This window comes from Carassius auratus, chromosome 48, assembly GCF_003368295.1.
Source record: "Carassius auratus strain Wakin chromosome 48, ASM336829v1, whole genome shotgun sequence".
Taxonomy (NCBI): domain Eukaryota; kingdom Metazoa; phylum Chordata; class Actinopteri; order Cypriniformes; family Cyprinidae; genus Carassius; species Carassius auratus.
In genome coordinates this window covers 1569612-1581694 of record NC_039290.1, presented here as the reverse complement: position 1 = coordinate 1581694, position 12083 = coordinate 1569612, and the positions used below count along the sequence as shown (strand labels likewise).

At 39.2% G+C, this 12083-nt stretch overlaps 1 long non-coding RNA gene and 1 pseudogene across 2 annotated transcripts; both read left to right on the top strand.

Annotated features, from left to right (window-relative positions):
- The first annotated feature begins 55 nt into the window (after positions 1-55).
- Positions 56-5030, top strand: LOC113065465 (uncharacterized). 2 transcript variants are annotated; one of them, XR_003279030.1, is made up of 3 exons: positions 56-263; positions 1600-1800; positions 4842-5030. It is a non-coding gene; the product is annotated as an uncharacterized LOC113065465 (long non-coding RNA). The 2 variants fall into 2 exon arrangements; XR_003279029.1 differs by having other exon boundaries at positions 4266-5030.
- Positions 5031-6995: 1965 nt separating this feature from the next.
- On the top strand, positions 6996-11845 carry LOC113065279 (sodium channel protein type 8 subunit alpha-like; annotated as a pseudogene).
- Positions 11846-12083: the final 238 nt, after the last annotated feature.

Below are 12083 nucleotides of genomic sequence, written 5' to 3'. Positions count from 1 at the left end.
AGAGAGAAAGATATTCAACCTCTAGCAATCACAGTAGCTGATGTAGGGCTTGGCCGGGGAAGAGGGAGGGAATGAAGTAGCAAGGGAGGGACGAAAGGAGGCAGTGGGAGGAGAACGCTTGGAGGAAAAAGGAGAAGAGAGAAACAGATGCAAGTAACTCAGGCCGGCAAACTAGATGCACACAGGAACCCGAAGAAGATACAGGCTCTTTTTGTAGATGACTGCAGAATTCAGAGGGTGGTGAGCTCAAACCCAAAGGAAAGGTAGGAAATTAGCCTGAATAATTTGGAGTCAGACATTGAGGTGAAACTAATAATAAATAATGCATATTGTTCGCATATATTGAATAAAAAAATATATTTTGTGGACTGATAAACAGAAATCGTGTAATACAGATAAACAGTACACAGATAGAGAGTGGTCAGCTGGTCTTTTAGAGAAGTGAGTGAGTAAGTGTGTGTGTAAGTACGTGCAGTATTAAATGAATAATTGTTCTTGTATGCAAATCTCAAAGGCACAGCTCTCTATAGCTGAAGGCCTCTCTCTGGTTGATTCGGTTATGCTTAAACAGATAGGACAACATGCACACAGACTGCTGAATGATTTAGGACTGTTGTAAACATTCACACTGTATGAGAGCTGAAAACATACATAGAATTTAAAAAAGAAAGGTGAGGAAGGTCCCAGAGAGATGTAGCTAATTTCAAGCCAAACCATTTAACTATTCTAATAATACTATTAGTCATCATAGGATTTGTTAGAAATAAACTAAAGACTAAGGGTTGTGCATGTTCTCATTATACAAAAGCAGAGGGACATTCTCAATGCTGTCTTTAGTAACGAGTGATGTCAATCTCTCATAAAGATTCAGATCAGACACTGGTGATTTAACACTTCCTGTCCTCATTGTGGCCACTATCTTTTCGAATCGCATTTCATTTTAGTTTGAATGGCACAGTCTCATTCATTAGAGCCTAAATTGTTGCTTGCGCATTCCTCTAGGCAAAACTACAAACAGTGGTTTGAGTTGTGAGTGAAATTTTTACAAGCATCCACCAACCGCTTCCTATTTAAGTGCCTTCTAAAGGGTTTCATGGAATAGAAAATGGAGCCAAATCAGCAGTAATGGCACCAATATTTGTATTTTACCTATCATATTTATGGTGTCATCATACATTTTAATGTATCTATTGACATAGTCTGAGTTTGCTTAAAGGCCTAAGACCCCAAGTGATGTTGGGATCTGGGTGATGGTTTGTGTTTTGTTTCTTGTTTACTTTAGTGTCTTTCCCCCCTTTTAGGTTTTTTTGGTCATTGCAAAAAGTTTACCACTAGTATCATGCTAAAACATTTATCTTGTGTTGAGCTGTATATTTCAAAATAATAGCCTATTTTTAGAATAAAAAAATCACACTGTTAAAGATAAAAATCCATGTCAAGAATTTCTATTTTTTATTTATGTATTTATTTATTTATTTATTTAATCTACATAGGTTTGTCCATCTGTCCACGTCACAATTAAACAATTAAATTACATTAAAAGCTAAAAAAAAAAAAACACTACTAATCTCGTTTATTGTCTTCGCATGTGTTTTGCAGATGTCATGGCGGCCGACCTACCGGAGCTCCAAGTTTCGAAACGTCTATGGCAAAGTGGCCAACCGTGAGCACTGCTTCGAGGGCATCCCGATCACGAAGAATGTCCATGACAATCACTTCTGCGCGGTCAACTCCAAGTTCCTCGCCATAGTAACGGAGAGCGCGGGAGGAGGATCTTTCGTCGTTATCCCGGTCACTCAGGTAACGTTAATACCTAGTTGTTTTATGGCTTACACTAAATTCATGACCTCCACAATGTAGAGCTTCAAACTAGCACAAATAGCGGCATGAATGGTGCGAACCTTTCAAGAGCATTATTTTTTACCATTTAGAAATGAGCTGAAGGGGTGAAATGCCACTCATTAACGCCTCCATCCAATATGAATATATAGGCTAATTTATTTATGAAACGTTAGGCCTTTAGATTTTTACAAAGGATGCCACAAAATGGAGATCTTGTCAGTTTTATCCCTGAGGACAAATTTGCCCCAAAGCACGACTAACTACACGGAATAACTACACAGTTTTAGTGTGTGTAATACATATAAATTAAAATTCATGTTTTGAATGAAAACATTTTCATTATTAACATTATTAACATTATTAAATAATAAAAATAAAAATCATATACTTTGATATTAAATCAAAGTTGGAGACAAAAAGGACAAAAAAGGGCATTGAAGAATTACAACACTCAGTGAGCATATGATATATATATATATATATATATATATATATATATATATATATATATATATTAGGGGTGTAACGGTTCACAAAATTCACGGTTCGGTTCGATACGATACACTGATGTCACGGTTCGGTTCGGTTCGGTTCGGTTCGATACGTTTTAGATACAGCAAAATGTAAAAACATTCTCAACTTTCAGAATGCCGCAAGTCGCACCGCGGGTCATGTGACAAGAACTAACCAATCAGTTCATCCTTTCCCGTTAACAACGTTGAGAGCTCAGCCAAGATGAAGGATCAGCTGATCATAGTTGTATATGGATTGCAATTTTGAAATAAATTAGTAGCAGAGCTACTGCAAGCGATTTTAGAGCTGGCAAATCCATTTATCCTTCGCTGAAATTTCCGCGTCTCATGGAGAGAGCACGTCATTGTTGCTTAGCAAAGACAGACGCCTCATGAGCGCTTCTGCCCGAGCGCTTTGGAAAGGAGGAGAAAGACGCGCTTAGCGTTTCCATGCGTTTTTAGGCGCGATATGTGAACGGCCCCCTAAGGCGCTCGCTCACTCAGCAACGCGCTGAAGGCTCGTTGGCCAAAATGTCGAATGCCTTTTAACAGACCAGAAATATAAGATCCTAAAATAACCAACAGGTCTGGTGTTTGGGTTGGATTCCCTGTAAGCTATAGTTTCTAAATGCTGCAGGGATAGTTTGCTGCGTGCATGTTTCTCCTTTTTTTCGTCTTTTCCCAGATAGTACTGACGCATATATCCCAGATATTCCCGCTGGTGTTTTTTTTTTTTTTTTTTTATTCCCGGCTGGTGTACCCTGTCATGTTGCAGATGCGACATACCGTTGTTTTTTTATCCACCACTCTCTTGCCATCACCATTATAGCTTAAAGGGAATCCAAAGTGCACCCAAACACCAGACCTGTTGGTTATTGGAGGATCTTCTCATTTCTAGTCTGTTAACGCATTGGCTATTTTGCAACGAAGCCTTCAGCGCGTACTGAGTGAGCGAGCGCCTGCTGAGTAGCCTAACATAAACATATAAGATGGTGTTTTTTTCTTCTTCGGGAGTGTCAGGGGCGTTGCCTGTTACGTTGTTTGGGTTATTGGGCTACCTTGTGAACGCATATCATTATATTTCTCTCTCTCTCTTTTTTTTTTTTTTTCAAATATAATTAATTACTCCAACGAACCGTTCGGTATAACATAATGCGTACCGCGTACCGAACCGAAAGCGTCGTACCGAACGGTTCAATACGAATACGCGTATCGTTACACCCCTAATATATATAGATATATATCTTAAGGTGAACTGCGATTAAAGTGTGCACACTCCTGAACCTTGATGCATGAACAAGTGTGTGTTTCCATGGTCTGAACGGAAGACCAAACACAAGAATTTCTATTTGACTGCAAATATGCATAAAATCTATCTAAAACAAAGCAATACTACGGAGGAGGGATAATGGATGCTTTGCACAAATTCACATGTACATTAATTGTTAGAGAGAACATGAGCAGTTACTGAACAGTGGAAAAACATAGATGAGTCATTCCTCACCCTGTTCTTATAAATGCACATGTGGTGCACACAAACCCACAGGCCTCTTTCTCTCGCAATCTCTTTCTGTTGAACACTTTAGTTGGCTCTGTTTTAGAATAATACGCATTTTCTTTGCAAGGTTTAGATTCCCTTTACACCAGTACACAGTAATTTCATGATAACCCACACTGAAAATATCTCTTACAACGCGATAACATCCGGAGAGCACAATAAAGTCAAATTGATTAGCAAAATGTTGTGTTATTACTATTGTCCTGTTCACAGTTGTATAGTTAATAAATGTTTGTTTTTGCATCTTTTAAGAGCAAGTTGCTATTTCCATCAACCTGAGTCTGAACCATGAAGTCCCTCACCCAGTGGCTTCATATGCTATAAATTGAATCTTTCTGTTACCCTTTTCACAGACAGAGCAAAAGCCTGACTGTTGAGCAGAGCGCAGATACTTTTCCTTTGATCTCTGGCTTTAATGCTGTAAAATGGAGAAGCACTGGAAGCTGTAAACTCCTGGTCACAGACACTGATATAACAGTAGTGTGAACTAATCGATGTGGACATCAATGTGCTCTGGTTGGAACAGCTTTATATGTCTGCTTCATAAGAAAAGATAGAAGACCGGGGTTCTGCAGATTAAAGTGATAGTTTATCCAAAAATGATTATTATGTCATGATTTACTCACCCTCACACCCTCATGTTTTGTTTCAAACCTCTATGACTTTCTTTGTACTTTTCAAAAGATATTTTAAAGTCTGTTGGTAACCAAACAGTCACCATTGACCTCTATTGTATGGCAAAAAAATCAAATCAAAACATTGAGACATTCCTCAAAATGTCTTCTTTTATGTTTATACAGAAAAAAATAAATCCATGATAACCATTTTTTCAGAAAGCTTTCCCTTTTTGTAACAATGTTACTGACTTCTAAAGATGCAAAATGCAAAGTTAGTCAATTTAAATGTGACTCCAAATTCCACCTCCACAGCAATTGGCCAGACTGCACGGAAAGCACAGACAGAAAGAGAATGACTCACACACCATTTATCATTGACATGACAATGAGATTTCGGCGCACAGCTTCTGATGTCCCATTCTTCTCTTCAGTCATCTCCGCTCTTTATTTTGTCTATTCTTCTGTCCCTCCTCTTGAGCACATCCGGTCATGCTACACTGCCCATTGGCCTGGAGACACTTGGTCATGGTCTCAGCCAACTTGGATAAACTATCAATAGCACTTTTGTGATGAACATTCAGAGTCACCCAGTTAATGTGTGATGTAGAAGGCCAGCTTTGTGCCCTTAATGTGCTCATTCCACAGTGTTCGTGACTCCAACTGGGCTCCCAGGCCTTGGAAAAGAGCTCAGTCCCTCTGACTTCCGCATATGTGTTTCTTTGGACACCACGTGGAGCTGTTTTTCCCAGCTTCTTCTCCCTTGTGTCTCTGTGTTGCATTGACAGCTCCCTGCAAAGTTTGCATACTTACTGTAATACTGAGAAATTCTCACTGAAATCTGCCATAGAGATAATAGAAATCACTGTGAATCTATTTAACACTGGCAATAGTTCAGCATTTTTTGCATTTATAACTGTATGTAACCAATATATATATTTGTAATTTAATATGTGATTGTAGTTTAATATGTGAAGTTTGGCAGAAAAAAAAAGGTTTTAAGTAATCAAGCTTGCCAAGGCAATGTTAAATTAGTTGGGTGGTGCATTGTAGTTTTAAGGATGCAACTGCTTTGGGGATGTAGAAGTCGTTGTGTGAGTCTGTGGCATATTTGTATGGTAGGGGTTGCATTCGTTTTTATTAATATGCTCCTTAGTCAGAGAGTTACTATTTATGACTGTAGTCCTGGAAGACCCCAGCAATGTGCAATTGACAAGTAGGAATTTTGAGACTTTTCTCAATTCGCAGTATTCATAAAACACTAGGCAAGTGACCTGCAGTTTTTCACAGATATTCGGAATTGTGCATCTGATAGACACTTTACTGCTCAACACCTCATACATGTAGGTCACGTATAAAAAATCTGTGCAAGAGTGCAAACATGGTGCATGCAGTATGTCTTGTATGCATTGTATTCAATTTTCATACTACATGCCTGCATCCTTAACGTCTGTTAATACAGTACGTTCTATTTTTCTTCATCAAAAGCAGTATGTAATTTCGGATTTTTGCATCTACCCCACATTATGCAGTGTTGGGATTATCCAAGGACAAGAATAAAGAAGCACCTATTTAGGAAACTCTTTTCTTTCTTCTTGAAACTAGTATAGGCAAGGAATAGTATTTTACAATGTAGAAAGTCACAGGCCACCCAAGGGGGGATGGGGGGGATGTTATTTATGCTTACAGCATGGCCAGTAAAAAATTTTTTATAAATTCCACCATTACTACACTAATTAATTTATATTATGCCAAGAAATAACCAATCAGTTTACAAATCCGACTTAGTTAATTGCTTCCACTCATGAATATTAATGACATTCAAGAGACAGAATCAGGTCCTTATGGAATTAATATTCATGAACTAATCTCAACTGAAGTTTTGAAACACAGTATTCTTTGTAACATTGCTATATTTACTACAAAGTACAACAAAATATCGGAGTTACTTTTTCAAAATAATATTCATTGTTTCCCCATTTATTCACTGACACCTCTCCTGTCCTTGTGTTGACATAAATTGGGAGTGAGGTGCAGAGGGATTTCCTTCTGCCTGAGGCTTATAAATTACTCTTTTGGATTGAAAGGTCCTTTACAGTTGCAATCGATTTTACAATCTATTTCCGTATAGTAGGCGATCATAGGCTAAATTGTTTAATTGTCTGGCTGTCGTCTATAGCTAAACAACAAAAAGGTCAAATTAAAGACAATAAAGCTGTGAAGCAAGTTTCTTGGATGGCCATGTGACTGAAATATGAATCAAAGATTAGTTTTTTCTAATTTGTTAATATTTTATTGTGTGAGCAATGTGTTCATAGTGTTATTCCTTCTTTGTTGTGCCATGCAAATATGCAGCCACAAATGTGAGAGTGTTTGAATGTGTTTCTGTGTTTGGGGATTTGCTGGGCCATTTCTAGTCCCTTACGCTATACTGCCTTGTCTGTCCTCCTCTGCTCTAGGTGGTAGTCAATGCCTTTGGTGGGTGCCATCCCTTCCATTATGAATGTCTTGCTGGTTTGCCTCATCTTTTGGCTGATTTTCAGTATCATGGGCGTTAACCTGTTTGCGGGAAAGTATTACTACTGCTACAACGAAACGGAAAAGGCATACTTCGAAATTGATATAGTCAACAACAAAACAGAGTGCTTTGAGTTGATAAATCAGAACTTCACTGAGGTGCGCTGGAAGAACGTCAAAATCAACTTTGACAATGTGGGTGCTGGTTACTTGGCTCTTCTTCAAGTGGTAAGTAAAATGGTACTCTGGCTAAAAAAATATAGTGTTAGTGTTAAACACTGATATTAACTTTCCCTTTATACTGCATAGGCAACCTTTAAAGGATGGATGGACATCATGTATGCAGCAATTGATTCACGAAAGGTGAGATGTTTCTGCGATCTTTACTGCCACCTGAGTCAAAGTACCTGTATAAACCATCTTTCTCTCCTTTAGGTGGAATTCCAGCCAAAATATGAGGACAACATATACATGTACATCTACTTTGTCATCTTCATTATATTTGGCTCTTTCTTCACACTAAACCTCTTCATTGGTGTCATCATTGATAACTTCAACCAGCAGAAGAAAAAGATAAGTCTCCACTTTTTCTCTTCACTTTAATTTATTTGTTCTTTTGCATTTAAACAAGTGGTTTTCACAGTACATTTGGACTTCAGTTGAGTAGATGTTAACCAAATATCGTTTATGACTATACTTTGGAGGTCAGGATATCTTTATGACAGAGGAGCAAAAGAAGTACTACAATGCTATGAAAAAGCTTGGCTCAAAGAAACCTCAGAAACCCATACCCAGACCCCAGGTACAACACTGATAAAAAGAACAATATTTCACTTATTGAACTTACTTGAACTGACTTTCCTAATCTGAAATCTATGCTAATTTCTTCTCTACTTTAGAACAAGCTCCAGGGGATGGTGTTTGACTTTGTGACACAGCAGGTCTTTGATATTTCCATCATGATCCTCATTTGTTTGAACATGGTCACCATGATGGTTGAGACGGATGATCAGTCAGATGAGACTGAAAACATTCTATACTGGGTTAACTTCATCTTCATTGTGGGCCTTCACCACTGAGTTTGTCCTGAAGCTGTTTGCACTGCGTCATTATTACTTCACCAACGGTTGGAACATCTTTGACTGTGTTGTGGTCATTCTCTCTATTGTGGGTAAGTGAACAATGTTTCATTAACTCCAATTTAGTTTTTCAGTTAGGTTTTGAAATACAGTGGTATATGTTTGGCTCATTTTGTCTTCTTGATTTTAATCACCCAAACCACAGGTATGTTCCTGGCTGACCTGATTGAGAAGTACTTTGTGTCACCAACGTTGTTCAGGGTAATCCGTCTGGCTCGAATCGGACGTATCTTGCGTCTAATCAAAGGAGCAAAGGGCATTCGGACCCTGCTGTTTGCCCTGATGATGTCACTGCCAGCCCTGTTCAATATTGGCCTTCTGCTGTTCTTGGTCATGTTCATCTTTTCTATCTTTGGCATGTCAAACTTTGCCTATGTGAAGCGGGAGGCTGGCATAGATGACATGTATAATTTTGAAACATTCGGGAATAGCATGATCTGCCTGTTCATGATAACCACCTCAGCGGGGGTGGGATGGCCTTCTTGCTCCCATTCTCAACTACCCACCGGATTGTGACCCGAATAAGGAGAATCCAGGTACCTCAGTGAAAGGTAACTGCGGAAATCCTTCGGTGGGCATCTCCTTCTTTGTCATGTACATCATTGTCTCATTTCTTATTGTGGTGAACATGTACATCGCCATCATTCTGGAGAACTTCAGCGTCGCCACAGAGGAAAGTGCTGATCCGCTTTGCGAGGATGACTTTGAGTCCTTCTACGAAATCTGGGAAAAGTTTGACCCCACTGCCTCCCAGTTTGTAACCTTTGCCAAGCTGAGCGACTTCGCTGACACTCTGGAGCACCCGCTGCGCGTTCCCAAGCCCAACACTATAGAGCTGATCGCCATGGACCTGCCCATGGTGAGCGGCGACCGTATTCACTGCCTAGACATCTTGTTTGCCTTCACCAAACGTGTGTTGGGTGATAGCGGCGACCTGGACATGATGCGGGAACAGATGGAGGAGCGATTCATTGCTGCCAATCCTTCCAAAGTATCTTTTGAGCCCATCACCACCACTCTGCGCCGGAAGCAGGAGCACATGTCTGCTTCGGTCATCCAGCGTGCTTACCGTGCTCATCTAATTCGGAAAGGCTTCATCACAAAGCGCTTACTAAGCAGCAGGCTGGAGAATGGTGGGACCAATCAGGAGAAGAAGGAGGGCACACCTTCTACTGCCTCGCTGCCATCCTACGACAGCGTGACCAAACCCGAGAAGGAGCAGCTGGAGGAGATTGACAGCAAGGACAAAAAAGTCAAAAACCAAAAAGATGTCAAGGAGTCCAAGTGTTAGGAACGATGGAGACCGAACTCTTGAGTCGAGACTGAAACTATCTATTCCAACAAATGTATAGAAAATCATTTGCAAACAAAAAAAAATACAGAAATCTTTGGGGAACAAGGTTGTTTACAGACAACAAATGCACAGGTGCAACGGGAAAGAAGCTTGGTTTTTAACAGATTTAAAGATGACCAAACCAACCTATGAGCTTACTGTATTAAATTTGTGCTCAGTGACCAAGATTTTATTGTTCCAACTGCAGCCGAAAGGCACTTACAAGGAGAAATAAAACAATGACCTATGGTAGACATCTTTGATAGGGACCACCTGCCAAAGGACAAAGCAGTGCAAAGCAAGCTCATAAGATGGATCCTTTTGCACCACCCATGCGTGGAGTTCAGCATTCCTCTACTATGGACATCCCTTTCAAACACTACACTGCCGAAATCCCACGGAAACCTCCCGCTCATCCCAGGAGGAATCTGGGACATTGTATTTTAAACCGTAGGAGAAACAGTAATAACAATGTTAACTCAATCATGTGGAGTGTCCGCGAAAAAAACAAAAAACAAAAAAAGAACAAAAAACAAAACAGAACATTATGCAAGGGTTTTCAGTTGTTGTGATGAATATCTCACATTATTTGACCCACAAAAAGTAGGGAAAAAAGCTCAGCCCATGTCTTTCATCTCATCATCTCTTTGTTATACATTAAGAAAAAATACATTTTATACATGGGCTTTCACATCGATACTGGGTTGGGAACTTACTCAGATCGAGTTCCTGGTAAATAAATAATTAAATGTGCTTGTTCAATGCATAGAAATGACTTGCATGGTGGCATGTTTTGATCAGGAATCATGCATGTATAATCATAGTCCACTTGACACTGCTACTCGAACCACATCAGTGGCTTGACCATACATTTGATACTGTCCACTAGCTATTGAATAGATATAGCTGGGAAATGATTGGTCAATAGCAACATATTTAACTACTGGCTATGACAAGTATACTTATACTTACCCCTCGTAAAGCTTGCTTCCTGATTAACCGATTCTCACACCATGTGCGTATTCTAAGGAGGTCGATCAAAGCCATGCCTTCGTTTGGATATACAATGTGGCACCTGCACATTCACACACCCGTAAAAAGGTGTTTCACTGCCCTGGACTTGAGAAGTTGGAATGAAAATTTGGGGAAACGATTTCACTCGTATCAAATCTTGGGTTAATAAACCTTGATTTGCTTTTTTGCACCAGCAATATGATTCAACTGCCCCACAATGTGCAGCTGAGGCTTCAGTAGGGCCTTCAGTAGATCTTCAAAAGGTACAGCCACCATGCCATTTAAACCCTTACAATGCTTTGTCAGGCCTCGGTGGGAGGTGATCTCTTCCATTTTCCTGGAGCTACTTGTCTTCGTGTCAGCGCATACTCATGTTTACCATTTAAAGAGGTTGTCAGTTGTCTAAGCATCTTGGTTTGTCTTAAAGATGTTGAGGAAAGCACTCGAGAAGCCATTTTTGAATGCATCCTGAAGACATATGATAGCTTTCTCCCTGCTGAATGAAAAAAGTGACAGATGTATATTTGTTATAGCTTGGATTATACATGTAAATTGACCTTACACAGCAGAAAAACAGGGGAGGTGTCACTTTTAGAATGAAATGATGATGAGTACTTGTGTTGTCTGATAGCATGCAGTTTATTTTAGCCAGTGATGCTGATACTACAAATTGGCTCAATGTTACCGCTTGAGCAAACTGCCATTCCTTCTTGCTCTGGGGGCAATAGAAACTGATTTGATTTTATTGTTTCATTACCTCTCCTATTCAGTAAGGATGAATTCTCATTTTGGTATGGGTTAGCTCAGTGTGAGGTGTAAAGGTTTACCACAGATAACATAATACAATGCTAATACACTGGTATAGGATTATGAAAAATCATATGAAATCTCAAACTGCTGGGTCAATAGACGTACGCCACCAGAGCCAAAATGCGGGAGAGCACACCAGTTGACAAACCCAATTCCTTTACTTTTCAGACCTGTATGTCTGCTTACTGCCGGAGATCTGTAAATAAGTGACGCCTGGTGAAACACTTTTCCCCCCAACTTCCATTTTAGTTCAGATGTGAAACAGCAATTCACTCTCACTGACTGTATGACAAGTTAATGTATCATTCAGTGTACAGGAGGGGGCTATGATGTACATGGCACAATTGCTGAAAAGAATGAACTTTTTGAGGAAAACTATAAGCATTGTAATGTATTATTTTCTTTTAAATGGCATGCTTTGTTGTGGGTTTTGTAAATACAGAATTTTAAAGAATTACTGCTATTAATCTAATAATAAATTATAACGATGATATAGAATGGCTTCCAGCTGATGCCCTTGTCACATATTTTATCTTTTTTTGTTTTTCTAACACATTTCACTTTTATTAAAGGGAATTGAATGATATAATGTATTAAGAATACACTATTGTACAAAGACTAATATATATATATATATATATATATATATATATATATATATATATATATATATATATATATATTACGTGCACTTGAATGCATATATATGCACCATCCTGCCTATGGACATTGTGTGTTCACCCA